Source organism: Callithrix jacchus, chromosome 7, assembly GCF_049354715.1.
Source record: "Callithrix jacchus isolate 240 chromosome 7, calJac240_pri, whole genome shotgun sequence".
In the NCBI taxonomy this organism is placed as follows: Eukaryota; Metazoa; Chordata; class Mammalia; order Primates; family Cebidae; genus Callithrix; species Callithrix jacchus.
Window position 1 is genome coordinate 26,158,076 of NC_133508.1, and position 27,809 is coordinate 26,185,884.

Genomic DNA, 27,809 nt, shown 5'->3' on the forward strand with positions numbered 1-27,809 from the left:
ACAAATTCCCCCTCACTAGCAAATTACATGTTCTAAATTGTTTGGGTAGTTTGCTCTTATTTTTTTTTTCCATAATATGAAAAGGAAACTACAAACTAATTCCAAACACATTGTAAAATAAAAAGCTTAAATAATAGTAAATACTATCAGGTATTATTTTTCTAACTTAAAATTATTTAAATGACATTTGATATCTTTACTATACTCCAGGTAAATGATATGTTGATGCTCAAAGTGTTATTTTAATGATCTCAGTAGGTTTTAAATATTCTTACAATGACTATTTTATCTCTATTATTAAATTAATTATTTGTCTTATTAGAGTAAATTGGTACTTTCCTTATATATATATAACTGGTCATTATTCACATATAGATCTATTGTCCATTAATGTTATATATATGTAGATTTTTAAATATATAGCTTTGCCCTCTTTAGTTTTAGCATGTTTTTCTCCTTGAATTTACTTTCTTGAGCTTTTCAAGATAATATCATCTATAATGAAAATTTGCTGACTGAATTCCAGTTTATATTCTATTCTTATTCTTGACTAGCGAATGCTAGAATTTATAGAGCAATGTTAAATAAGACATGTTAAATAATAGTAATAACTACCCAAAAGCTTTTTTTCCAGACTTGAACAACTATGTGCCTGCGATATTTTACTGTTAAGGGTATTAGGTTTGCATTGAGATGCATTTAAAAAACTATTTGATAAAAATATTTCTCAAAACTTAGCTTAATGAAACAATTTTACAATCAAATACAGCAGTGACTTTCCAAATGCCTTTTCACTTTCTGATAATTTTCTCTCTTTACTGGTTTATGAAATGTAATATTTTCTCTTACATTAAATGATCCTGGCATTCTGAGAATAAGCAAGATTAATTAATGTTTAACTTGGAAATGTTTTCATTTATAGTAATATGCATGATTGAACTTTGTTTTTATTTATTTATCTTTTTGAGATGGAGTCTCGCTCTGTCGCCGAAGCTGGAGTATAATCTCAGGTCACTGCAACCTCTGTCTCCAGGGTTCAAGCAGTTCTCCTGCCTCAACCTCCCGAGTATCTGGGATTACAGGCACCACTCCCCATCACTCCCGACTAACTTTTGTATCTTTGTAGAGACAGAGTTTCACCACGTTGACCAGGCTGGTCTTGAACTCCCAATGTACTGAGATTACAGGTGTGAGCCACCGTGCCTGGCCTGATTGAACTTTAAATATGTTTGCATTGGTTGTGCATTGGATGTAATTCACTGTTCTGGCAGAATCATAAATTAGTTTTTTTTTAAATTCCCTTCTCTTTCTTTTCATGTTCTAGACCACTTTGTATAGTAAATAGTTAACACCTTAAGAATACACTGGTAAAATTATGTGGAGCCAGAGCCTTCTGAGAGATAACTATTTTTGCAATATTTTTAATTTCCTCCCTTACTGCTGGTCTGTTAAGCTTACCTATTTTTTTTTTGCATTAATGAAAGTACTTTATATTTTTAAAGGAAAATTTTAACACTGATATTTTCAATTTATGATAAAGCATAATTTTCTATAAAATGCGTTATTGTCATAATTGCCATTCTATCTGATATGACATTATTTTGGTTTCACATTTGCTATATTTATGTTCTTTCTGTAATGAAACTGGCATGTCCCACAACTGAAAATAAAACAAAAAAAAACCAAAAAGTCTTATTTATAGGGTTTTATTGTCTGTTTTCCTATTGAATAATCTCTGCTTTTATCTCAATTTTTAAAGCTTCCTTCCTTATATATTCTGGGTTGTTGTTTTTGTTAGCTTTTTCATTTAAATGCTTTATTTTTAAAATTTACCCTTTATTTAATAGTGTAAAATATTTGATAGTGAGCAAATTTGTGTATGAGTACAGCTTTAGCCTCATGCTATGGGCTTGATTTGTAGAGTTCTTGTCACTTTCTTAATACTCCACGATTATGCTTAGATGTGTTTTGATCTTGAGTGATGTAGGTGAGCATTTTGTTTTGTTTTATCCCAAGTGGTCAAAGCATATTAAAAACTATTACTCAAACATCATGTGGAGTTGACACTGGGTAATCATTTTCTCCATTGTAAGCTAGGAAGTGGAGAAAGCAATTTACTAAGAGACTTAAGGAATGGAATTAGAAATCTACATTTTTTTAAAAAACCTGCAAGTGTCTCTAATAGAACCACACATAGGTATTTAACAGCCATTGTATTAAACTAAGACCTCTTAGCTGAAGTAAACCAACAAATTAAATTCTTCCCCCTTCTCCTCTCCACCACCTTATCTCTCTATCATCCTGAACATACTAAAAATGAAACATTTTACCATGTTAATAAAAGCATACACACAATGACTGCCATCTATACAGTACATGTTTTTGACTTTACAGAGGTTAAATATACAATAGCACAAAGCAAGCAGATGGCAGAGCCCAAATTAAAAACCAGTTTAGGCTGACTCATCAGCACTTTAAACTAGAATGATTGGGAGCCTCCCTTAGACTTTGAGATAGGGTCTTGCTCTGTTGCCCAGACTGGAGCACAGTGACATGATCAGGGCTCACTAAAGCCTCAACTTCCCAGGCTCCAGCAATCCTTCCACTTTAGCCCCCCAAGTAGCTAGGACTACAGGCATGTGCCATAGCACCTGGCTATTTTTTTTAAATTTTAGTAGAAACAAGGTCTCACTATTGTTGTTGTTTTTTTTTTTTTTTTGAATTTTAGTAGAAACAAGGTCTCACTTAGAGTTAGTAAAACTCCTGAGCTCAAGTGATCCTGGTTTTTGTAGAGATGGGATCTCATTATGTTTTCCAGGGTGGTCTCAAGCAATCCTCCCCACTCGGTCTCCCAAAGTGCTGGGATTACAGGAATGAGCCACCATGCTCAGCCCTCCCTTAAACTTTGAATCAGACTCCAGCACTTGCTCTCTGGGGCACAATGTGTAGTGAATGACATGTCCAGTCATGTAAACATATGTTCTATGTAAATTGAACTAAATATTTTGTACTGATGTTCAAACTCCTGCAGCAACCAGAAGGTCTAGGGAATCCCAACTACTAAACCAGCTATTTGCACATTACTGACAGGAGAGGGGAAAACAATGTACTTTTATCATCGTGAAAATGGACGCACATCAAGGCCTTCTTGAATAATTTCCGACTCAACTCATCATCTCCTTCAAAATCCTCCCTCTCTAACTAGATACATTTCAGTATTAATTGATAGTAATTTTTACATTCATTGTTCATGACATTTTGCCAATAATACACCTTTACTTACATAAGAAAAATTATCTGTATTATAATTTCAACCATGATCATTGGCAAGTCGAGTGAATATTAACTAAACACTTTCTCCCTCAGCCCCAACAAATACTGTCTGCCCCAAAGGAAGCAATTAGCCATAGGACTTGCTACATGAATTCTTGCCTAATGACGTATTTGTTTTTAGGAAAAAAAAAAAAAAGCCTTCACATAACAATATATAAATTCACCCATTAGTGAACATCCTGAAAGTTTTACTGATTGAGTTAAAAGCAATAATGACTGATGATAAAGAATGAGACATTAACTATTCTACATTAGAAGTCAAGTCCTTGAAATGTGGCATGGATTCTGCTGAGTCCGCCATTTGTTTGTATTTTCTCTGATCAGTATACAGCTTACATATGCACCAAGCCTCTCACAGGTTTTCGTTCAGAAAAGTCAATATCCAAGGGCATATTTTAAATTAAACCTGTTTTTGAGAGATAAGCTAAATGAGTTCTTTAAAAGGAGAATGTGAAATACTAACTTACGTATTCATCATTATATTTAGCTGCAAGAAATAACCTTACATAACCCCACAGTGGATTTAAATGATGACTAAAACTCAGCTTCAAACCTTTTAAAAGATTTTCTATAGTCATAGGTGGCATTTGATATGTTTCAGATTGTTTTCTGCAATTATAATTTAAATTATGAGAGAGAAATTCAGTCAAGTCAATAAATATTTATTAAGCACTATATATACTACGGGCATAGAAAAGGAGCGTGAGATACAGTCTGTCTACCCAGAAAGGAAACTCTTACTGGGGAAAAAAGACTTAGATACATGGAAATAATCACAGATAAATAAAAACTGTATGGAAGTGAGGTAAGATTCATGTTTTACAAAGGCTGTGCTATGCCCTACAGTTTCTCAGTTACTTGCTGGCCTCTGCTCTGCAGTTTATTACAGCATGAAGCCTGGTTCTCTCCACTCCAACTACAGACCATAGAAACCTTACATGGAATAATTTCTCTTTACCAAATGGGAGATTACCATTATCCCATGATTGGAGAGTAGTTTTCATAAAGGATTTTCACATAAGCCTTAAGCAGCCTGTGTGTAAGAAGAGCTTCAATGAAAACAAGGAAAGTGGAGCCATTTCCATTGGTAGCAAATTACCCTCTGGAAAAATTAAAATCTTTAAATATAAATTGATTTCTTAACAAGTAGGAACTTGAGGATTTCTAGACTATGGCTCCCTTGAAGAAAGATAATTTTTTATCTTGATTGGCCCAGTGCTTACTTATGTAGTACCCGCTAGACTTCCCCATTTGCTTGATTTTTTTAAAGAGTGAATTAATGTATCTTCTTAACAGTGTTAAAATATAAGATAAATTAGCACAGTGTGAGTTTAGATAAAGCATCTTCTGATTCCTCTACATAAGGAAAAGCCTGCATTTAAAACAATCTGTAAGTTATTTCCAATATTTTCCTTTGATAGCTGGTTACACCGTATATCAGCAGATGGTTAAATACAGAGCAACAATGATAGCAGACTGCTGTGTTCTTTTGGCTTTTTGTATATAAATGTGGGGATTAAAAATGTTTGAAACTGTAGTAAGTAAAATTATTCCAAATGGTGAAAATAAAACATGGTAATTTAAGTGAAAAAAAGGTTATTACTTCCAACCTTTCCACTGATTTCCAGGTGATAACACTGCTCTTTCATGTCCAGAGTTCCAATCTCTCATCTGTTGAACTTATGGTTGGCAATCAAATAGATGTCTTCATAACATAAATGGTCAAAATACCACTGATAAATTTCAACATTCTCACTCTTGAATAATAATAGGAGTCCCTGATGTGAGAGCTGTGTCCCACAAAATGGAAATGAGTCTTTAGAGTCTGAAATGAGACTAACTTCTTGTTTATCAAGTGAAATGAAAAGATAAATGGGAGCAGATGCATATAGATTCCCAATGCAGTAAGGTGAGTATAGATACCCTCTTTGACTGTACAATGTAGCAAAAGCTAATGTTTCTGTTGCTCCTTCTCAGCGGCAAATATGAGCTCTCCTTGAATAATTAGAATGATCCTTACAAGTAAATTCCAGTCAGCTCCACTGTGGATGACCCAGTACCACAGGCAAAAATGACAAGCCGTCACCCACCTGGAAGCCTGGACATTCTGAGTGTCATTACAGGAATCATTTTTGCAGAGGTTGCTATGGTTTCTGGGCTGCACTTTCTCCTCTCTCTATAGTTGGATGATTTTAGTTAATCAATGGCAAGTCACAGTGTAATCATTTTCTCTTCAGAGAACACAAGGAAAAAGAACAGAACTGGAATCTCTTGCACAATGTCACTGCTGACAGTTATTTTCTGGCTACAAAAGAAAGACATATTCTTATTCTAAATGTGAGCAGAAAAAGAAAGTTGAGAGAAAATTGAAATTGCTTTCCAATCCAGGCTAGTCTTTTGAGAACTATTAGAAAGACTGTTTACCTAAGTGATCTTCATATATATATATATATATATTATTAGGATGCTCATCTAAGAAGGATGTGAAGGAGAAATGGTTCCTGCCCACAAAGAGTCCCAGAATTTTCTTATTACTTCTGCAAGGTGTCTGGGCATTGAGAAACCATAGTGAGGGATTAATATTGCTCCACCTAAAGTTGATCACTGCTTCGGGTTTCTGCAAAGTTTGTTTACTGGGTTTATTAAGAGAAAAAGCCACTACTTCATATATTGTCCAGAACAAATGAAATATGGGAAACAATGCTATTAAGAAAAGCAAAGATAGAGACTCCTTATAAGTAGGAGCATAAAAGAAGCTCAAGAGATCACTCAGAGAGCTAAATATGCACAAATTGACACCAAGAAGAAAGGCAAGTCTTGTGTCTTGAGGAACTTTGCCTTTGTATGTGAAACTTATGAGCCTATGAGTGATTTAGCAAATCTCAAATAACATAGAAATGTAAAATTCAATCAGTTTCTTTTTGAAATTTTGTAAGCAGCAGTCAAGGCCAGAGTTCAAGGGCCCATAGACAAGTCACATCATTTCCAAGCATTTTGATTTAAAAGCAGGTGTTTACTTCATTCTATATGATTTTAGTTTATGTTTGAAAACATGCTCAGCTATGTACAGCTCTCTATTAAAGGGATGTGGTTTCTGCCCACAGAGAGAAATTCAGAGCCTCAGCATATACCATTAGATATATCAGAATAATCGTGGTTATATAATATATATATATAAGAATAAGCTTCAAAAGAATGTGGGTTTAGGTAAATGTTACTTTTTCCTTAATTTCTTTTATTTTAATATAAATTATTAATAATTGAGAGACTAATATTTCTCACAAATGCCCAAAGTGTCTTATTTGATAATATTGTCTTGTTTATTTCTGATATTATCAGACCCGTTATACTGTTTACTTCTTGATTCATTTTATGTAACATGAATATACACAATAATTTCGATATTCAAATTCTCTAGATATTACTCTACCAGAATATCATGTTGGGTATGATGGAAAAAAGTTCAACATGAATTACATGTCCGTGCTGATTGAGTGGTAATTTTCATCATTTACTATCTGAGAGTTACATTGGGTTGGATTTTACAATTCTGCATTCTGATTTTGCTACCTTTGGTTTATAATGTTCCCTATAACTGTGTGTTATGGAGAATGATTATATACCTGATTACTGAGCCATGCTAGTTTGGAAATGTTTCACAAACTTTCTCCTAACTTACCTATATTAGCATAAAATGGGTAATTTTTAAAATGGTAAATAATAAAGTTCCTATGCGCAAACAAAAGTTCTTCTGAAATGAATTATATACATTAAATTTAAAAGAGTTGATTAATATCTACATGTTAGAATACCCAGTCCTATCCTTGGCATATGGCACATGTGTATAAATGTTAGTTTCCTTCCTATGAATTTTATTACAAAAATGGGGCTCCATTATACTTTATCTAAATTGGATTCTTTTTAAAGATCTAGAGTCATATCTGCATTACTTCATCCTCAGATGACCTTGCATTGTAGAGAGATCAAGCAAGATAACAAATATAAAAGACTGCAGTACCTGCTATCTATTCCAGGCCTAATAAAAGATAGATATTGTTGCTTCAGGAAAGTAGGCTAATCTGTTAGGAATAGAGGCTGCCCTTGGCTTTAGTTGTTACCATTACATCCATAAGGCTACTATGCTGTTATTTTTAGATATGGTGTATATCCCTAACTTATTAGAGAAAATAGCGTTTCCTCCCCCTTGGCCCATCATGCCAGCAGAGAACTCCTCAGACTTTGCAGACATGCATTTCTCATCACAACAGCTGATGTCCTTTGATGGCAACAGCTCTTACAGTTGACCCTTGAGAGCATGTAGAATCTTTTAACAGAAACACAACCTTTTCATTTTGAGATGTGCACTCTTTTTAGCACTTTTGATGAAATCACATAGAAAGCATCATAAGTTCAGGTTTATTTGTGAAATATAAATTGTGATAAAGGCCAGTTGGTACATGTTTCTGTCAAGTGCAGACACCTGAAAGTGACCTTTCCCAGCGGAATATAGAATGGTGAAACTCATTTGCTCTTCTGCCCAGGACAGTTATTGCAGTGTCTTTGAAACTATTTTCATTAATTTTTAAAATTTTTATTGACATAATTTTCATGCATATTTATGGAGCACATGTGATATTTGAATACATGCATAGAATATGTAATAATCAAATTAAGGTATTTAGGTGGTATTATATCCATCACCCAGAACATTTATTTTTGTTGTTGTTGTTGGGAATATTTTAAATCTTCTTTTCTAGCTTTTTTGAAATTCACAATATGCCATTGTTAGCTATAGTCATCCTACCAAGCAATCAAACACTAGAACTGATTCCTTCTATCTAACTGTACGTTTGTACCCATTAATCAACCTAACCAAACTCTCTTCATACTTATCACCGCATTTCTGGCATCTGGTGACTATCCTTCTATTCTTCGTCTCCATGAGATCAACTTTATTAGCTCCCACATACAAGGGAGGACATGTGACTTTTTGATTAATTTTATTGTTTTTGTCTATTTAAAAAAACAGCACCTATGATAGAATATTTGAAAAATAGTTAAAAAGTCAAAAAATGAACATTAAAGATTACCTATGAGCTGGGCATAGTGATGCACACTTGTAGTCCCAAGTGCTCAGGATGTTCCTGGATTTGAGTTCAGGAGTTCAAGTCCAGCCTGGACAATGTAGCAAGACATTACCTGTAAAAAGAATTACCTAGTATCACACTACTCAGGAATCACTACTGCTAACACATGGTGTATTTTCTTTAAATTTTTATCCACACATACACAAACACAGTGAACAATTACTATATATATGATTGGTATCCATTTTTCTCCTTAATAGTGTAAGTATTTACCCATGTTATTAATCTTCTAAGATATCTTTTTCATGATTGTGTAATATTCCAACTTGGTGGTGTGCCATAACTTAGTGATTATCCATTTTAAACATTTTTAATCCTGAGATTTTTACTTATTGTAAACAAATGCTTTAATGAATATTTTCACTAATAAATATCTGGTCACATCCCTAATTCATTCCTTAATAAAAATTATAAGAAGTGGTATTAAACAATCAAAAGAAAGAATATTATGGAGACTCTTGTTGTATTCATGTGTATGATCTTGCTTTATTCATCTTTGGAATATTATAATAATTTTCACTCACACCAACAGTTTGTGAGTGCTCCCTCACCCCATCTTCACTAGCAAAGAATAGTATCAGATCAACACTTTCACAATTTGACTTTTAAAAAATGTTTTCTAACTGGCACTTAAATGTTTATTTATTGTATTATTTGCAGAGTTGAATAGTCCTTGTAATGTTATTTATTATTTGTCCACCTTTTCTCTTTGTGAATCATTTGGTCCTATATGTTCATTTTTTACTATCTGATTGTATTGTTCTTACCCTAAGGCACTTTATAGTAAGAATATTGTTCTTTGGTTTCTCACAGTTATTGCAATTATTTTACTCTATCTAATGATTTTATACTTCATGCTATTAGTTTTAACATATTTGTCCTTTGTGACTTCTCTAATTGCTTTTATGGCTTAGAAAGTTTCTCCATACACCAATATCTAAAAGGGTTTGAGCCTTATGTTATTTTACTCTTATGTTATTTTAGAAGATGTATTTATCTTCTAAATACATCTGGGTCTTTTTAGTATAAGATGAGAAAAGAGTATCTAATCTAAAGTATAACTAAACAGCTTACTAACCATCTCAATGGCATTTATTGACTATCCCTTTTGTTATTCATTGATTTATGGTATCACCTTTGTCACATACTTTTTTACATTCTGAGATGCCTTTCTGGGCTAATGTTGATCTGCTACCTATTTATTCATTCACTTATTTATTTAACAAATGTTTCTGAAGAGCTGCAATGTGCCAGGTGCCATTTTAGAAAATGGGGATAAAGAAATAAATATCACATACAAATTCCACCATTTGTGAAGCTTACATTCTGGTGAAGGGTGGAGAGGAGATTAACAAATATGAGATGAATCAATAAGAGAAATATTGTTAGACAGTATAAGTGCTATGAAGAGAAAAATGAAATAAGAAAGAGAGATGAAGAGTTTGTGCATATAGGGGAACAATCACTAGCTTGATGTAAAACATGAGTTGAAACTGCCCCTCTGACTGAAAAACATAAAATAATCTTGAAACCTGAAATACTCATGTCTTGGATGATGTTAGAGAATGCTTTAATGGTGAGGTCAGAGGCCAGAACAGTCCTCTAGTAAAACAGAAATGATTTGTGCAGGGATATTGTATTGAGGAAAGACAAGAGTTAGCCAGCATATTTATGGACAAGTAGAATCTTTTCCCCTAGGACCAACTATGGAACAACCTCAAGAGCTGCTACATTCTATTATCATTTGGACAGTGACCTATAAACAGCTTTTGACTGACCAATAAAGAGCCGCTTGGTTTATGGATAGCAGTTCCAAGGTGATCAAATACCATCTTATTTAAAAGACTGACATTCTGATCAATGAAGGTAAACTTAAATCAGCTCAGTGGGCTGAGGTGAATTGCATGATTTCTGCCTCTCTGTTGGCATTTTGACCAATTCATGAGCAGCAGCTGATGGCCTAACCACATGGTTAAGAGAGAAGGGCAATACAAAACTGGTCTTTTAAGGAATGCCTGTATGGGAAACAGCCCTATGGAATCACCATGGGAGTTCGAAGGGCGCATTTAAGTAGTATATGCCAATGCCCATCAGAAGAACCCTCTTCCAGGATCAGAAGTAATTTGAGCTTGCAAGTGGATATCCTGATACACTCATTTGAGGTGGCCACCTGGTTCCATGAGATGAATGGACACTGAGGGGCTGCAGCAATGCGGAGATGGGTTGAATCTGGACATATTCCTCTTGCACTACCTGAGGCACAAATTAAGAAGTCTTCTGTTTGCCAATAAGAGAGACAGAGCAGGCCAAGCATGATGGCTCACACCTGTAATCTCAGCACTTTGGGAGGCCAAGGCAGGTGGATTATTTGAGGTCAGGAGTTTGCAACCAGCCTGGTCAACATCGTGAAACCCTATCTCTACTAAAAATACAAAAATTAGCCAGGTGTGGTGGTGGGTAGTCCTGGTAGCCAGGTGTGGTGGTGCCTGTAGTCCCAGATACTCAGGAGGCTGAGGCAGGAGAATAGCTTGAACCCGGTAGATGGAGGTTGCAGTTAGCCAAGATCATGCCATTACAATCCAGCCTGGTTGACAGAGCAAGACTCTGTCCAAAAAAAAAGAGAGAGAGAAAGTCTACAAATGGCTTTGGGCAGATTTCCCAGGGGAAGGTCCAGCACAGAGCAGCCAAGTTGGAGTGATGTCAGTAGCCCCAGGACACTACTAGTGGGTCCTGATAGGAATACACACTTCTCTAGACCAGTATTTGCATACCTGGTAGTAAAAGGGAATGCCCAGAATGCTGTAAAAAGAACTGGAGCAAAAAATACTGCATCAATCTTCACTACAGAGTAACACTTCCTCAGGTATCTTCAGAATAAGGGTTTGGTAGAGAGTTGAAATGGGCAGTTACAACCCTGGTTGTATAAAAAAAAAAGAGAGAGAGATAGGCATGAAACTTACACTCTTTCATGAGTGTGTGCTTACACTCAACTTGGGGAGGTCCAAGGAAAAGTCCCTATTAGACAGATTCCTAGTTTACTAGTGGATCTGGGAAAAAGAGGGCAGGAGAGTTTGCTGGTATGACTATGCACTTATTCATTCCTATGGGAAGAAGATGCTGGTATGACTACACTTTTTTCTTTCCCATATCATCTCAACTTTCTTTTTCTTTCCTAATGCAGTGGTCCTAGAACCAGAGCTGCAACTACGAGTGAAGAAAGCAAGATAATTCCTAAGCAAGAAACCATTACTATGCTTTGAAAGCTTTTGCCAGATTTCCCAAGGGCCTCATAGGGTAGGTTATGCCTTCACCCCATCTGGAAAAAATGAGGTTAATTATGAATGGTGCTATATTATTTGGTAGTTGAAATTGATTACTAGTTATGTGCTTAAGTAACCCTACCCTATATGAATAAGAAGGAGTGAGGAGGAGACACTTGCTAGACTATTATTGCTGCCTGCAATCTAAACCAGCACAGTGGCTGAACCTAACATCCCATCCAAAGGTAGAAAAGTTTGGGTATAAATGGAGAAAAAGAAGAGACAGCAGCAAAGTGTAAAGAAATAAATAAATGGATTATGCAATAAGATAGTCCAACAGGCATAGAGTAAGAGATGATGTTGTCTCTTAGCTCAGTAATACCAGATAACTGAATGGGTGAAATCATATATTTCTGAAACCACACCTGCTTGTGGAACTTGAAAAAACTGAATGGGAGCCAGCACACTTTAGTGGACTCACCCTGCAAGACATTTTGTTATACAATATAATGATGAACCAGGCTAATTATAATGACTGAATGGAATTATAGTAATATTCAAGTATCTTTGAACTTTTATTTTTGAGGTTACATTTTTTATTTCTCAGATTACATCTACTACACTCTAATATGATGTGACACTGGCATTGTTGGTAAATGATAATACTGATATGAGTGGTTAAATGTATTGGGAAATTGAGTTAAACTATCATATCCCAACCCCACACTGGCTCCTCCGAATGTTAGGGTATTTATGCTGATTCTATTGCTGTATCTGTTATATAAATGCTATACCAAATGGGGACCCTCAAATAACACTTTGCTATAAGAAAACTATCACCAAAGGCCAGGAGATAGCCTGTTATATAATACAGAAAATGGTCTTTGTCCCTGGATCCTGGAAAGTTAATTAGAATTTCCTGAGTTATGGGACTGTCTTTGCTATTCGTGAGTCCTTTGAACCATACCTGAGTTTATGCTAATGATGATTCTGGTGGAGGTTGGTCATGTCAGAAAAACCAACCATGTGATTAGAGGATTGAGGCTTTGTTCCACATGAAATCAGCCCAATCTCTCCACCTCCATGGAGAGGAGGAGGCTGAAGGTGGAAATGTGTCAAATGATTCCATCAATTAGGCCTACATAAAGCCAACAAAAACTCTGGGTTTGCCCATCACTGGGCCTGGAACTCATGCCTGTAATCCCAGCACTTTGGGATGCCAAGGAGAGAGGATCATTTGATGCCAGGAGGTCAAGACAAGCCTAGAGAACATAGTGAGACCCCATCTTAAAAAATAATATTTAGCTGGGTATGGTGGTGTACACCTATAGTCCTAACTACTCAAGAGGCAGAAGCAGGATCACTTGAGCCCAGGAGTTCCAGGCTACATTGAGCTGTGATTGTACCACTGCACCTCAACCTGGGCAACAAAGTGAGACCCCATCTCTAAACATCAATTTAAAATAAGAGTAAACACTGGACATCAAGGCTCAGGTGAACCTCCTGGCTGGTAAGCACATCCATGTGCCAGGAAGGTGATGCATCATAATTCCACAGAGAGACAGCAAGGAAGCTCTGTGTTTGGAATGCTCCCAGGCCTTGCCCTTCATTTGGTTGGCTCTGATCTGTGTCCTTCAAAATAAGACTATAGTTGTAAGTATAGTGTGCTTCTCAATTCAGTGAGTCATTCTGGCAAATTGTATCTGAAAGGGTTATAGGAACGCCTGAATTTGTAGCCAGTAGGTCAGAAGTGAGGGTAGCCTGGAGACCCTTAAATTTGCAGCTGGTATGGGAAGTTAAGACAGTCTTGTTGGAGATTGTGTCCTTAAACCTGTGTAGTGTACACTAACTCTGGATGGTAAACAGCAGAATTGTGTTATGGCATTGCAAGCAATCTGAATAGATCTTGCATCAAGCATACCAGGCAGAAGAAAGCCTAAAGCAGAAGCCTCCTGGAGTATGCAAAGAAACCAGAAGGTACTCTGCCTAGATCTGAATCTGTCAGGGCCCAGACTGTGCCCTCCTTGTATTCCCATCCACCTCTCCATCACCTTGCATAGCAGACCAGCACCCTCTGTGCCTGAATCCCCTCTTTGGCATTTTTTCAGTCCTCCCAAGCAGAGCTTCCGATGACTATCCTTACATGCTCACATCAAAACAGCCATTCTCCTGAAAGAAGGCATTAGAAACTCTACTTCATCAAGCTAAAGGAAGCCCTCAAGGTTTCAGATCTGTGACTCTCTGTGGCAGGATGGGGTTTGTTACTGTGCCCTGATGCTACTGCTCTATTCAATGCTGAGTGCATGTAGCATTGTTTCCATCCATATAGCTGTTAATGAACACCATTCTAACTTGTAGATTTGGTGGATAATCTCACCTCCACTACTTCCCTCAGCCACCCTGTCCAGCTGTTTACTGCACTGCTTTTCTGGTGTCTTAGAAACCCCTTCAGATTGGCGGTTTCATAGCTGCCTCTTTATTAGAAGGAAGCATCTTCTATCACCTTTGATTGCTAAATGGTATGAGAAGATAATGTTTAGCTTTCTTCTAGAGAAGAACCAAAATAAATGTTTGTGCTTTTCTACTGTTGAAAAGAACAATGGAGGATAAACCTGAAAAGAAAACAATGTCTTTCATTTGAGACAGTTTTCTTGTTTTTTTAGACAGAGTCTCACTCACTCTGTTGCCCAAGCTGGAGTACAATGGCACGATCTCAGCTAACTGCAACCTATGCTTCCTGGGTTCAAGCAGATCTCCTGTCTCAGCCTCTAAAGTAGTTGGTACAACCACCATGCCCAGCTAATTTCTGTATTTTTAGTACAGTTGAGGTTTCCCCATGTTGTTCAGACTGGTCTTGAACTCCTGACTTCAAGTGATCCAATCCTTCAGCAAAGGAAATGGCTAGAGGACTATAAACTGTTATTAGTCCATCTAAGAGTACCCTTGCCTGCAGAAAACCCAGTGTTTTTATAATGGTTTGACTAAGGGTAATAAAATATTGCTAATTCATTCACATAAAATGTTCAAATATTCTGTCGAATGTTTAAATTATTTAATACTAAATGTAAATGTAAACATTTAATATTAAAACATTTATACTAGTTAATATTAATATGTTGCTATATAATTAGCGTAATTATATAATAAAATATTTGCATTAACTATAAGTACTATTTATTTATAATGTATTAATGTTATATATTAATAAACATAACATAAAATATATTAATTTCCACAATGTAGGCTAATGACAAGAAAAATTATTAAAAGTTTGCTGAATTACTTTCCTCATAGTTGTTTAAAGTCATAAAAAATAGAAATGGTTGCAATGACCTATATAAACTACATTATCCTTTTATGTCTAATTAGCATGAAATACAATAAGAACAAGGAATGCTATTTAAAGTAGTTCTTGATTTGTGAGTTCAATTTGGTTCCTACACTTGGGACATTGGTCGTAAGCAAGAAATATGTTAACTAAAAGGAGTTACACACAATACAATCCATGATAAATAAAGGAAACAGAAGTTTAGTCTTTTAATAATTCATGACAATTCTCTACTTTCCGTGCATGAAGAATTGGTCAATATGGTAGCAGTGGATAGTTTTAGGCAATACCACTATAAGACAGTCCCTTCAGCTCTGACAAGAAATAAGATCAAAGCCACTAAATTAACAGTTTGCCAAACAGATCACTTCTCTTTGAAGCAGCTCTTTAATTGCTCTTGGAAGCTTGGTCCTGTGTTTCTAAATACTTTATCATAGACCCATTTCTTCTCATTCTCTAATAGTAGTGTCCAGTAAAAATACAATGCAAGCTGTACATGTAATTTTAAATATTCTAGTACCCATGTTGAAAAGAAGCAGACCGATACAGGGTAAATTAATTTTAATATTTTTGTAACTAATATATCCACAATGCTATCATTTCAACATTTCGTTAATGTAATTCAAATATTTTACACACTTCTTTCATACTAAGTCTTCAAAATTGAGTGTGTATCTTACACTTGCAGCACATCTCAATTTAGACTACTCTTACTTCGCGTGCTCAATTGCTGCATGTTAATGGCTCCTGTATTGGACAGTGCAGACCTGTAACCCCTTCCAGGTGATCTCATCTGTTCCTGTAGGCCGTCAAGTCTATGTCTTAAGCCTAGATATTTCTTTTGAGCTCCAAACTCACATTTAGAATCCCTGACAAACATGACTGTAAGACATCCCACAGACACCTACAGTTTTTTAAAAGTAAATGTAAGTAGAATAGTCCTCTGGGCTCTTCAATGATATTTTCATTTTCTTTTTCCTGACACTTGGTAGGATTTCACTTTCCTGTGCCTTTCTTTGGCTAACAAAATTTGAGCCAACATGACATGTATCATTTCAAGACAAAGACCTTTAAGGAGCAAGGGGGATTAATTAAGTTTCTATCACTCTACAACAAACCAGAGCTGCATCAGAAGATGGAGTCTCCATGCCCCTGCGTTTCTCAGGGAAGGCAGTATGGAACAGAGCTCTCAGCCTCTCAAGATTCTCATGCACTGTGAGTGAGAAATAAAGCTCAGCTGTAAGCTACTGAGATTTAAAAATTTTAATTTTTAAATCTCAGTAGCCATTGTTTTTTGAAAAATGAATCTCAAGTACTGAAGGGCCACCAGAAAGAACATGAATTAGGAGGGAAAATACTCCTCGAGGAAGTCAGGAAGGAAACTTGCCTGTCTCATAGTAGCTGCGGTAGAGGGAGCAGGTGAAATCACTTAAAATTCAGCTTTCAGGGGCTTGTGACCTGAGTGCACATTCCTAAGCCAGTTATAGTCTGATGGTGCTCAACCTGCTCCCAACTCACTGTGTTCCTCCCTGGCTCGCCTGGAGCTGTTGTCCTGAAAATTACATTTCTCAGATTCTCTTGCCAGTTGGTCCATGATTGGGTTCCACCAAAAGAAGGTGCAGGTGGAAGATTGAAAGCAGAGAGGAAAGGAAAAGTTGTTCTGCTCTTGGCTTGAGCAGCAACAGCAGAAGGCTTCAGAAAAATTCCTGATGTACTTCAGGAAGAAGAAGGCACCAGGATGGAGTTTCAAAAAATAGAAGAAAAGAAAACGGTAGACAAAAGTGTACATATGAACTATAAGACAATAAATGATTTGTTTTAAAAAGATAAAATTAAGGTGCTTTACAACAATATAATATGAAAGTAGGCTAATAGGTATTAATACGTTATAAAATCTCTGTATGGCCTAGAGGAGGTTAAGAAAAAGTTATTGACTACTTTATAATTAGGGCACACTTAAAAATTTTTACAATAACAATTAGGGGAAGAGAAAAAAATTTCATAATTTGAAAACTAGTAAAGGAAAACAAGGGAGTGAATGAAAAAAATAATTTTTTTAGGAAAAGCAGAGGGGGTGGGTGTCAAGACCAGGAAGAAAAGGAAGCGAACAGAAAAGCAGAAGAAATCAAGAGCACAAAGGAAAACAGAAGACATATACTCAAATAAATAAAAATTATTATTAATACAAATAGTCCAAGTTCTTTTATTAAAAATCAAAGATTATCAGTCTGAATAAAAATAATCTAACTCCAGGTAATTTATAAGAGACACTAGAGACATTTCTATTGAGCAAGAAAAACAAAGCTGGAAGCATCACACTTCCTAATTTTGAAACTCATCACAGTGCTGCGATAATCGAAATACTGTCATATTGTCATAAAACAGGCCTTTAGACCAATGGAGCAGAATAGACAGCCCAGAAATAAACCTGTGTGTACACAGTCAACTAATCTTCAATAAGGTGCCAAAAATATTCAATAGGAAAAGGCTAGTCACTTCAATAAATGGTATTGGGGAAATTGAGTATATACAAAAGAATGAAATTGGAGCCTTATTTTGTAACATATACAAAATTCAAATCAAAAATGCATTGAAGATTCAAGTGTAAGGCCTGAAACTATAAAACACCTAGAAGAAAACATAGAGAAAAACTTTTGACATTGGCCTTGGCAATGATTTCTTGGCTATAACACCAAAATGCAGGCCACGAAAGCAAAAGTAGATGAGAAGGATTACATCAAACTAAAAAGTTTCTGCACAGCAAAAGAAACAGTCAACAAAATGCAAAAGAAATCTATGGAATAAGAGAAAATATTTACAAGTCATATACCAGATAAGGGTTAATATCTAAAATATAGAAGGAATCTTACAAGTACTGTGGTCCCGACTACTTGGGAGGCTGAGGTGGGAGAATCACTTGAGTCCAGAAGTTTGAAACCAGTCTGGGAAATATGGCGAGACCCCATATCTACAAAAAATTATTAAAAATTATCTGAGTGTAATGGTACATGCCTATGGGCCCAGCTACCTGAGAGGCTGAGGTGGGGGGATCACTTGAGTCTGGGAGGTTGAGGCTGCAGTGAGCCATGATCATGCTACTGCACTCCGGCGTGGGCATCTCAAAAAAAAAAAAAAAGAAAGAAAGAAGAAAGAAAGAAATTGACCACAGTTGAAGTATCTACAACACAGAAACCAGCAAATGCTATGAATAAAGTGTTTTTGTTTGTTTCTTTTTTCCCTGGAGGATTGGTTGTTAAACATATACCAGCACACTGCTGATAACAAAACAAAAAATGACAAGTGGAAAAACAAAAATCAGGGAACACTTTCACTTATAAAAGTAGATGCTAAAATTTTGAGCAAAACATGAGCAAATTTTTCAATTGAGAGTGGAATTTGGCTATGGAATTTAGTAATAGAAATCTTGTCAAATTAGAGGTTTACACTCTAAGAGCTTAATTTTATTTTTTATTCAAATAAGAAGTCTCAAGTAAAACAACAGCTGGCAGTTTAAGAATGTCAGGACCAAAGTCTCTGTATTTTCTCAGCTTTTCTCTCATAGGTCTCAGATGGACTGTTTCCGCTCCTGCTATAAGGTTTTAGTTCTATGTAGGATGAATGAAAGAGGAAAATAAAGAGGAAAGTTTGATACCTGGGTCAGGAGAACAAAGACTTTTTCCAGAAATTTCCAGACTTCTATTTTGCATCTCATTGACCCAAGCTCTGTCATAGGGCCACTCTAGTTGAAAGGGAGGCTTACCTGTCTGTCAGAGAAAGGCAAAGAAAAGTAACACTGTATATCAGTGAGTAGGTATATAAAATCTGCCACAGAATATATTAACAATAATACAGCATGACCATGTTGTATTTAATCCAGTAATGCAAGGTTTACTCAATATTAGAAAAATATTTCAATATGTTTTATAGACCATACTAACAGATTAATGCAGAAAAATTATATGATCATTTCAATAAATGCAGAAGAGTTCCAACAAAATTTAACATTCTGGCCAGGCTTGGTGGGTCATGTCTGTAATCCCAGCACTTTGAGATGCTGAGGTGGCAGATTGCTTGAGCTCAGGAGTTTAAGACAAGCCTGGGCAACATGGTGAAACCCTGTCTCTACCAAAATCACAAAAATTAGCCAGGTGTGGTGGTGAGTGCCCGTAGTCCCAGCTACTTGGGAGGCTGAGACCAGGAGAATGGCTTGACCCTGGGAAACAGAGGTTACAATGAGGTTACACCCCAGCCTGGGTGACAGAGCCAAACCTTGTCTAGAAATAAATTAGGCCAGGAGCAGTGGCTCACGCCTGTAATCCCAACACTCTGGGAGGCCAAGACAGGTGGATCACGAGGTCAAGAGATTGAGATTATTCTGTCCAACATGGTGAAACCCCTTCTCTATTAAAAGTATAAAAATTAGCTGGGCATTGTGGCACATGCCTGTATAACCAGCTACTTGGGTAGCTAAAGCAGGAGAATCGCTTGAACCCAGGAAGCAGAGTTTGCAGTAAGCCAAGATCAGCCACTGCACAGCAGCCTGGTAACAGAGCAAGACTCTGTCTCAAAATAAATAACATAATAAAATAAAATAAAATAACTTTGTGATTTACCCAGTAGTCATTCAGGAGCAGGTTGTTCAGTTTCCATGTAGTTCTGCAGTTTTGAGTGAGTTTCTTAATCATGAGTTCTAATTTGATTGCCCTCTGGTCTGAGAGACTGTTATGATTTCCACTCTTTCCATTTGTTGAGGAGTGTTTTATATCAAATTATGGTCAATTTTTGAATAAGTGCTATGTGGTACTGAGAAGAATGTATATTCTGTTGATTTGGGGTGGAGAGTTCTGTAGATGTCTATTAGGTTCTCTTTCTTTAGCTGGGTGGAGGCTCTATGATTGGCCATTTATTATCTTCACCCTAAGATCTTCACTAAAATCCATGTCATTAAAGTTCACCAGATTAAAGCTGTTTCATTTGTCAGCACAAAGAATGATGGGGTTAAAAATGAAATATTATATCATATCAAGCAGCTTACCTTGGCTGTTTTATACCATAGAGGCAATAACTTCAAACTAACATTCTCCAGTTTTGAATAACCACAAATATCACATCTCACTGCTTAAATAGTGCCCTTAGCAGTATCTCCAGTCTTATCAGGACTATTTAAAAATGCAGTTGATCACAAGAGTATTAAAATTTCATTCATTGGGTATAATTATCCTAACTAATCCACTTAACTTTCATGAATGCCCTGGAAGTTTCTATGTGTCCACTCAAGACAAGTCTAACAAGTAGGGAGAATAAACAGTCCAAAGAAAGGGCTATTAAATTTCAGGCTATCAGATAAAGCCAGACTAACCCAGAGAGGTAAGAATCTCCATCTTTAAAGATAAAGGTATAGGAATGATAAAAATAATCAACAGATTTACATCCAGCGTGAAAGCAACGACTAAATGGAAATAGATACCAATTTTTACAAATATAGTGATTAACATGAATATGATTTCAATTTTATCAGGAAATCTTTCATGAGACTTGGTAAACTCAATCACTCTTATCTGAAGAGAGACAAGAAACAAAATAGGAGAGGGATGTTCTTCCTCTGATTTACCATACACTGAGTAGTTAAAATCGACCAGGGCCTTAGAAAACACTTAGATATTATTATAATACTTACTATGTTTGTGAACATCCCCTCCCCTTTATATAATACCATTTGCCATGCAGCAGAAATCATTATATGGCTATTTAACTTTGGACTCCTTTCAGTAGAATCTGGTTATCTCATTAAAGCTAGGCCTGAAGGCTTGTGAAGTGTGTGTGTGTGTGTGTGTGTGTGTGTGTGTGTGTGTGTTCATAATGTCTTCTATAAATGAAAATTGTATACATATATGAAAGGAATGTCACTAGTGTTCCTAAACTTATGCCAAGATTCATAGAAGAAAGATAATTCAAGATCACTTTATTTCCTTTAATTTTCCATTTTAGCTCTTTCTAACATGTGAAATGTTTCTCTTTTTTCCATCAAAGCTCTTCTGGCTAATAAACATCCAGTGTGTCAATATCAGTGAGAACTATTATTTGACTTATGTGAGCAGTGTAAATGAGTAATAGATTAAAACTGATTCTGTCAATAAGCAGCCTGAAATTTTTAAAGATCATATGAAACCGAAGGGAATGCCCTCAAAGAAAGAGTAGCCCTTCATGGCAGCTAGTCATCTGTGACTTACCCATGAATGCACAAAAGTAACCTGTTCACACATGAATCTGGGACTCTGACTTCCCCACAGACATGCCATGTCAACTAGCCAAAGGGTTTGCACAAATTGTTTATGCCCTCATTTCAGTGGAAAAGTACATACATCTGGCACTATTATGCTTGACTGGTGCTAGCTTTTGGCATATGAACAGCTGAGGAATAAATGTGGGTACATTATTAACCAAGACCAAAATGTGCCACTCTATTTCACTAGTTTAAGCTAACAGCTCTCATTTTTCTAAAGCGTAGTTGTTCTAGTACTGTAGTATGTGCATTTCAGTGTCAGTTACCAGTAAGTGTATAACCAAACAATTCATATATCAGGCATTTGTAATATGTATGCATCTATTTTTTAAAAAACTGAAAAAATTAACTCAGGAATTTTAATGGATACTTTAAAAGACAGTAAGGATATTTGAACTTGAGAATGAAGCCATTTTTGCACAGTCATTTGTGACGATGCAGAATAAAAACCCTCTAAGAAACATTTTGAAGGTCTTTCATGAGCAGATACCATTCTACATGCTGGCAGATATAAACAGGCACAAAGTATAATCTGAGCCTCCAAAGATCATAGAATCCAGAAAAGGAAGCTGTCTATGCAACGAAGACTTGCACTAGGGTTAAACCAGCAGGTATGAAGAGAAGATGATCAATGCAAGAAATATTCCTATAGGAAGAGTCTGAAAGACCCGGGAACTCATTGGATGTGGAATAAGAAGGCAAGCATAACATAATAAATATATAATGGGTGGCTAGGGATTTAACATCATTAACAGAACAAGAACCAAATAGAATCAAGTTTAAGTTTAGGTGGAAAGTATGAGAGGTGTGCTTTAACCTTTAAATAGTTTAACTCCACTGTCCCTCAAATGAAATATCTGACATTGTTAGAGGGAAAAGAAGGCTTTTTAATAATGGCTTATTATAGTAAAGATTGGTAAAAAGAGTGACAGATTCTTAACTCTTCGGTCACCCAGCTAATGAGAAAAACAAAGATGCTGCTTCCCTCATCCCTCAGCCCAGAGAATAAGGTACAGGAGTCAGAGGAGGCATTACCTACTATACTTAGAAGGAGAGCGTTATTTTGGACTGAATTTTTAACATAAATCTATATAGTCTCTGATCATGGTGATGCATATTACAATGAATATTTGATCAACAAAGTTGGGATTAAAAGTGTAACTGAGTATGGAACGTAGCAAGTATGGGAATGGTTGAAGGTAAGATTCCAAATCAATGAAGAAGCAAGTGTGGTTCAAATGCTCAAATCCTACTGATTTATGTTATATCTATGCATGAAATCATATGATTATAAAGCCAAACTTTATTCTGCCTTTGTGTAAATAAACTACACTTTGATTTGATGTAGACAGCTATGTCAGTTACCAACTACTAATTACTAAAGAACAAGAAATATGTCTGATAAAATTTATTTGCAGAGCTCATCCCAGAACTTTTAAACATTTACTGATAATGAAAAATCACCTGGTAAGTCACTTAATATCATGAAATATTTCCATTTAAAACTGATACTTGAACAAAGTGGTACCAATAATATCACAGTCATTGGGACAATAGTTTCTATTTAGCTCTTATAACTAATTCAGAACTTTATCTACTTACAAATAATCATTGATAGTGCAAAGTACAGTGGCATAAATTGGGGAGAGGAAAAAACTAGGATACTTAACCACTATTCACAATTTATAATTTTGCCTTTAGACTCACCTGTTCCACACTTTTACATATGTATTGAATTTTGAAGTGTAGAGAAGGGGTCAGGTATTCCAAAATCTTCACAGATGGATTTATCCTTCATTCTTAAATTGATCTAGTACTAGGGAGTGATCAATATCAATTTTGATCAAAGTTCATGATGGAGTTTCTCTTGTTCCCCTTGCCATAACCAGGCAACAGAAGAATGGCCAAAATGTGGGGCCCCTCAAGCTGCAGATCACAGGCAAATGGCTCTGTGGAGATGGATGTAACCCTGTGTTTCTCCAATGGTACATATAACAAGAGGCATTTTTAAAAATTAGGTAGTATATTTCTATCATCACCAGGAACACTAAATTAACTTTTTATTTTGATTTTGGTATGTGTTTATGTTCTAAAGTCAAAGACAAAGATACTATTTTAGACTAACTTTAGCTTAATCTGTTCAAATTATGATCTAAACAAATAAATTTATTTGATTATAAATGTATCCATGATTATACTATTCTCATTAATTCTGTCAAAGAGCCATGAAATGCTGTGTACATTAGTTTTTTAAATTGTCTGTAGTCTTCCTCACAGGACTGTCTCTCATCCAAAAATATAAAACTGATAAAAGAAATACACTTTTAAAAATAATGGGCAATAGTAACTTTCTAATCACTCTAAATGAAACTGATAAACTACCCACATTAAATAACCAGCCCTGCTTATGTGCTTAGCTCAGCAAATATGCTCAAATGTTGGCCACACATTATCACTTTTGAGCTAATTACATTTCTAGGCACTTTAAGTCTCTTAAATACAATAGATGGGGAAAGAAGAATATGAAGAAAGCTGTAGAAGGTGAATCACCCCAATAGTGGAAACAAGATGCTGGGCATATCTTTGGTTATAAAAGTGCTCTCCTCTAAAATAGGCTGGTGCAACATTTGCGATCCATTCAACAATCATTTTGGTGTTGACCAGCATTTCCTTCCTCATCATTGTCCCTGACTCCCACTCTCTCACCCCAAGTGGGGCTAGAATTTTGCTCCCCTAAATTTTAAATGCTTCTTCAAAAGCTACTGCATAGGAGGAATACTTCTTAAAAATTTCAGAAGCCTCTCTGACAGTTTCCAAATTTTACAGTTTCTATAACAGTCTGCAACTCAATCCATTATTCAATTACTGGAAATTCTGCTTCAGAGAATTTCAGTAATATTTCTCAGGACGAAGGTGTAGGAGTTTGGAACGTATGTGTATTTTTCTCTGGAAAAAGTCTGTGAAAACTAATAAAGAGAGCATTAGTAATAGGAGCAGTAGTCATAGTAAACCTCCACTGAAAGCTCACTATGGACAGGCACTATTGAAAACACTTTAAATATGCCGGGACAAGTCCTAACGTGTGTGATGGATTCTATCATTTACTGAGAATGACAGCAAGAAAAACCGAGCCAGTCCCCAAGCAGAAAACTGTTCAGGGCATTCTAAAATAGTGAACAGTATACGCATATCATACACTAGTTAAACCAATTCCTTTTTTTTTTTTTTTTTGGAAACCAATTCTTTAAGCATGGGATCTCTGACCCTTCCCACATTGCTCCCTCATGGAGCATGCTTTCTAGTTTGTTTTTGATCAGTGGTAAGCAGGTACCAGTTGTCTGCCTAGTTCATCTTTGTTCTATGAGAAAACATAGAGCACCTGCTTGTTAATAATAATCACCTTTTCAATATAATATTTCATATTATAAATATGTGGGTCAGAGTCTGCTCCAGGAGCTCTCAGCTCTGAAGGCTGTTAGTCCCCTGATCCACTTTGCTGTTCAATTATTGTGTTTGTTTCTTAATTCCTTCAGTGCCGCGGGGTTGGGGTCTCCATGACCAAGCTGGCCTCGGCATATATAGGACCTCACTGGATGCTCATAGCAACACATGAAATGCTTTGGTTTGTTTTTGTAATCTATTTATGCTTCATGTTACTCAGCTCATCTTTTTTTTTTTTCAAAGTATTACTCTCTTTATTATGGTATAGAGTAATATTTTGCACATTAGCTCATTTTATAGAAAAAAACATTTTATTTTATGTACAACTGTAGAGAAACAGCTGCACAGATAGCTCCAACTTAAATTAGAACATATTTTCTCTATACAAAATAGCAGAAATGATAGCATTTCCCAGGCTAGCCCAACAAGTTCATTTAAACCAAATAGTAGCTGAATATATTATACATTTATAAATACAATTTGAATTCTGGGATCCAGGAGAAATTTTAGTTTCATTTATTGAAACAGCAATGTTTTTCTTTAAGTTATGTGAAGTGAAATTCCTATTAATTGGCTCATGTTTAATTATGACATCCTTCATCTCTTCTAGACTTTACCTTGAACTACTATAATATTTAGTGTGATATATGCAAATGTCTTCTGATAGTCAAATTTCTGAAATTCTCTGTCATTTACATACAGTCCAGCTAAACATTGAGTCTTACATAACAGTAAAAGTGAAGAAACAATGGAAATACTGAATTTTTAAAAAACTGAGTGAGATTACATCACTTTTAAAAGTATTACATGGGACCTGGTGTGTTGGCTCACACCTGTAATCCCAGCACTTTGGGAAGCGAGGCCGGCAGATCACGAGGTCAGGAGTTCGAGACCAGCCTGGCCAACATAGTGAAACCCCATCTCTACTAAAAATAATTTTAAAAAATAGCCCAGTGTGATGGCACTTGCCTGCAGTCCCAGTTACTTGTGAGGCTGAGGTGGAAGAATCACTTGAACCCGGGAAGTGGAGGTTGCAATGAGCCAACACCATGCCATTGCACTCCAACCTGGGCAACAGAGTGAGACTCTGTCTCAAAAAGAAAAAAAAAGAGTTTTAAATCGATAACTAGCTATCTATTCCTTTTATGATCATAGGAGCCTTGCAATGAATGCTTTAAAAACTCATTTGTGGAATGCATTTTGTTTCTATTTATTTTGGACACTTTAGGGACCCTTCATGCCCCTTGTCCAGCCCATCCTGTATGCTTCAAGAGAAGATTAAAAAGCTGCACTCTTTAAGCATTGCATCTTCAGGGTTGAGAAATTAAGCTCAATTGACATCTTTAGGTCTGCTGACCTCTAATAGTAATAATGTAGAGATTAAGTAGCAAAGTTTAGAATTTGGTCTTTTCATCAAAAACTGCTTGGAATTCAGATACTTAAATTTTATTCCCCTTACCTCCCTTTAAATATTGAAAAGCAATATGAATCCATTTAAATCAGATCAAATGTGTCTTTAGGAAATGAGAAATGCTCCCTGGAGCATTCTAGAAGCATTCCCTCCTTCTAGAATGTGGACAGTAGTATTATGGGAGATCCTTAGTCTTAAAATGCACTGGGCACCATTACAGGATTTCCCAAGTAATAAATAAATTGTGCTAATTTGTATGCCATTCGTGGAGAGATAAAGACAAAGGAACACATATTAATGGAAATAGGGCCCCAACAATTAAAGCATTTCAAGGTTAACAGCTGCTCCTATGTAGCTGACTAGCTGTGGACATTTACATACAGGCAGGCCTTGGGAAAATGAGACTGGCTGCTGGCCAGCAGACTGGGCTCAGGGGCATGGACTCTGAGGGGTTGAGCTTATTCTTATAGCTCTCCTGAGTGCCAGCCTACGGTTGCAAAGAACAAATGGGAGTTGTGGACCCCATAGTTTAGATGACAACCCCCTTTCTCCTCCACACTCATCAAAAGCTCTGGATACTGGAGTTTAGTCAGTTTTCTGCCCTGAGCCACAAGGAATCGATTTGAAACACCACACAATAAGTGGCAGAGAAATAACTAACGTCCAGATTGGTTGGTTGCTTATAGTTCACTTCCATTAAGACACATTTGATGTTGACGAAGAGGATAAAATAATAAAATAGCAACAGTAAAAACAACAATTAAAAACAGAAACCCACTATATTTTAGTTTTTAGTTCTTCAACATTACATTATTAGAAAGAAAAGTCGATCCCATAAGTCATTAATATGAACTTAATTAATACACAGCCTACATAGTTACCTAAAAACTATCTGGAACAGGTTAAATATAGAAATAAAAACATATCTTACATTTATTTACATACTCTAAAGGAACCTCAGTCCTCTCTAGAATCAAGACCAAATTAAGCTATTTTTAAGTGTATAATTGTATTTCCCAGATTTTATACCACTCAGTCATTTTCTGTTTTTTCACTCAGCAACCTGGTCAATCAATTAAACCCTGTAGATTTTTTTTCTTTTTTTGAGACAGAATCTTGCTTTGTCGCCCAGGACAGAATGCAGTGGCATGATCTCAGCTCACTGAAACCTCTGTCTCCTGGACTCAAGCGATTCTTGTGCCTCAGCCTCCCAAGTAGCTGGGATCACAGGAACATACCACCATGCCTGGCTAATTTTTCATATTTTTTGTAGAAATGGTGTTATGCCATGTTGCCCAGGCTGGTCTTAAACCCATAAGCTCAAGTGATTCTCCTACCTTGGCCTCCCAAAGTGCTGGGATTACAGACATGAGCCAAGTGCCTGGCTCCTGCAAAAGTTCCATATCTCAGATAATGAGATTGAGGCAATAATAGGTTTGGAGATCTGCTTGAGGTCAATTGGCTAGTTACTGAAGGACTTGATTCTTCAACCAGGTCTCCCAAAGTCAAGGTCACATCCCTTTCCCACTCACCAAGCTGTTTTAGTATTTTTAAATGGCAGGTTATGCAATTTTAAGGCTATATTTCCACTAAACAAAAAAGTTAC

The 27,809-nt window shown here is 36.1% G+C and overlaps 1 protein-coding gene across 1 annotated transcript in view; it reads right to left on the reverse strand.

Annotated features, from left to right (window-relative positions):
• Positions 1-27,809, reverse strand: part of LOC144577184 (uncharacterized) — a 136,206-nt gene that overhangs the window by 20,343 nt on the left and 88,054 nt on the right. Inside the window, exon 2 of the mRNA XM_078333090.1 lies at positions 8,424-8,532. The gene's annotated coding sequence lies outside the window, so the exon portion shown is untranslated. The remainder of the gene's footprint in view (positions 1-8,423; positions 8,533-27,809) is intronic.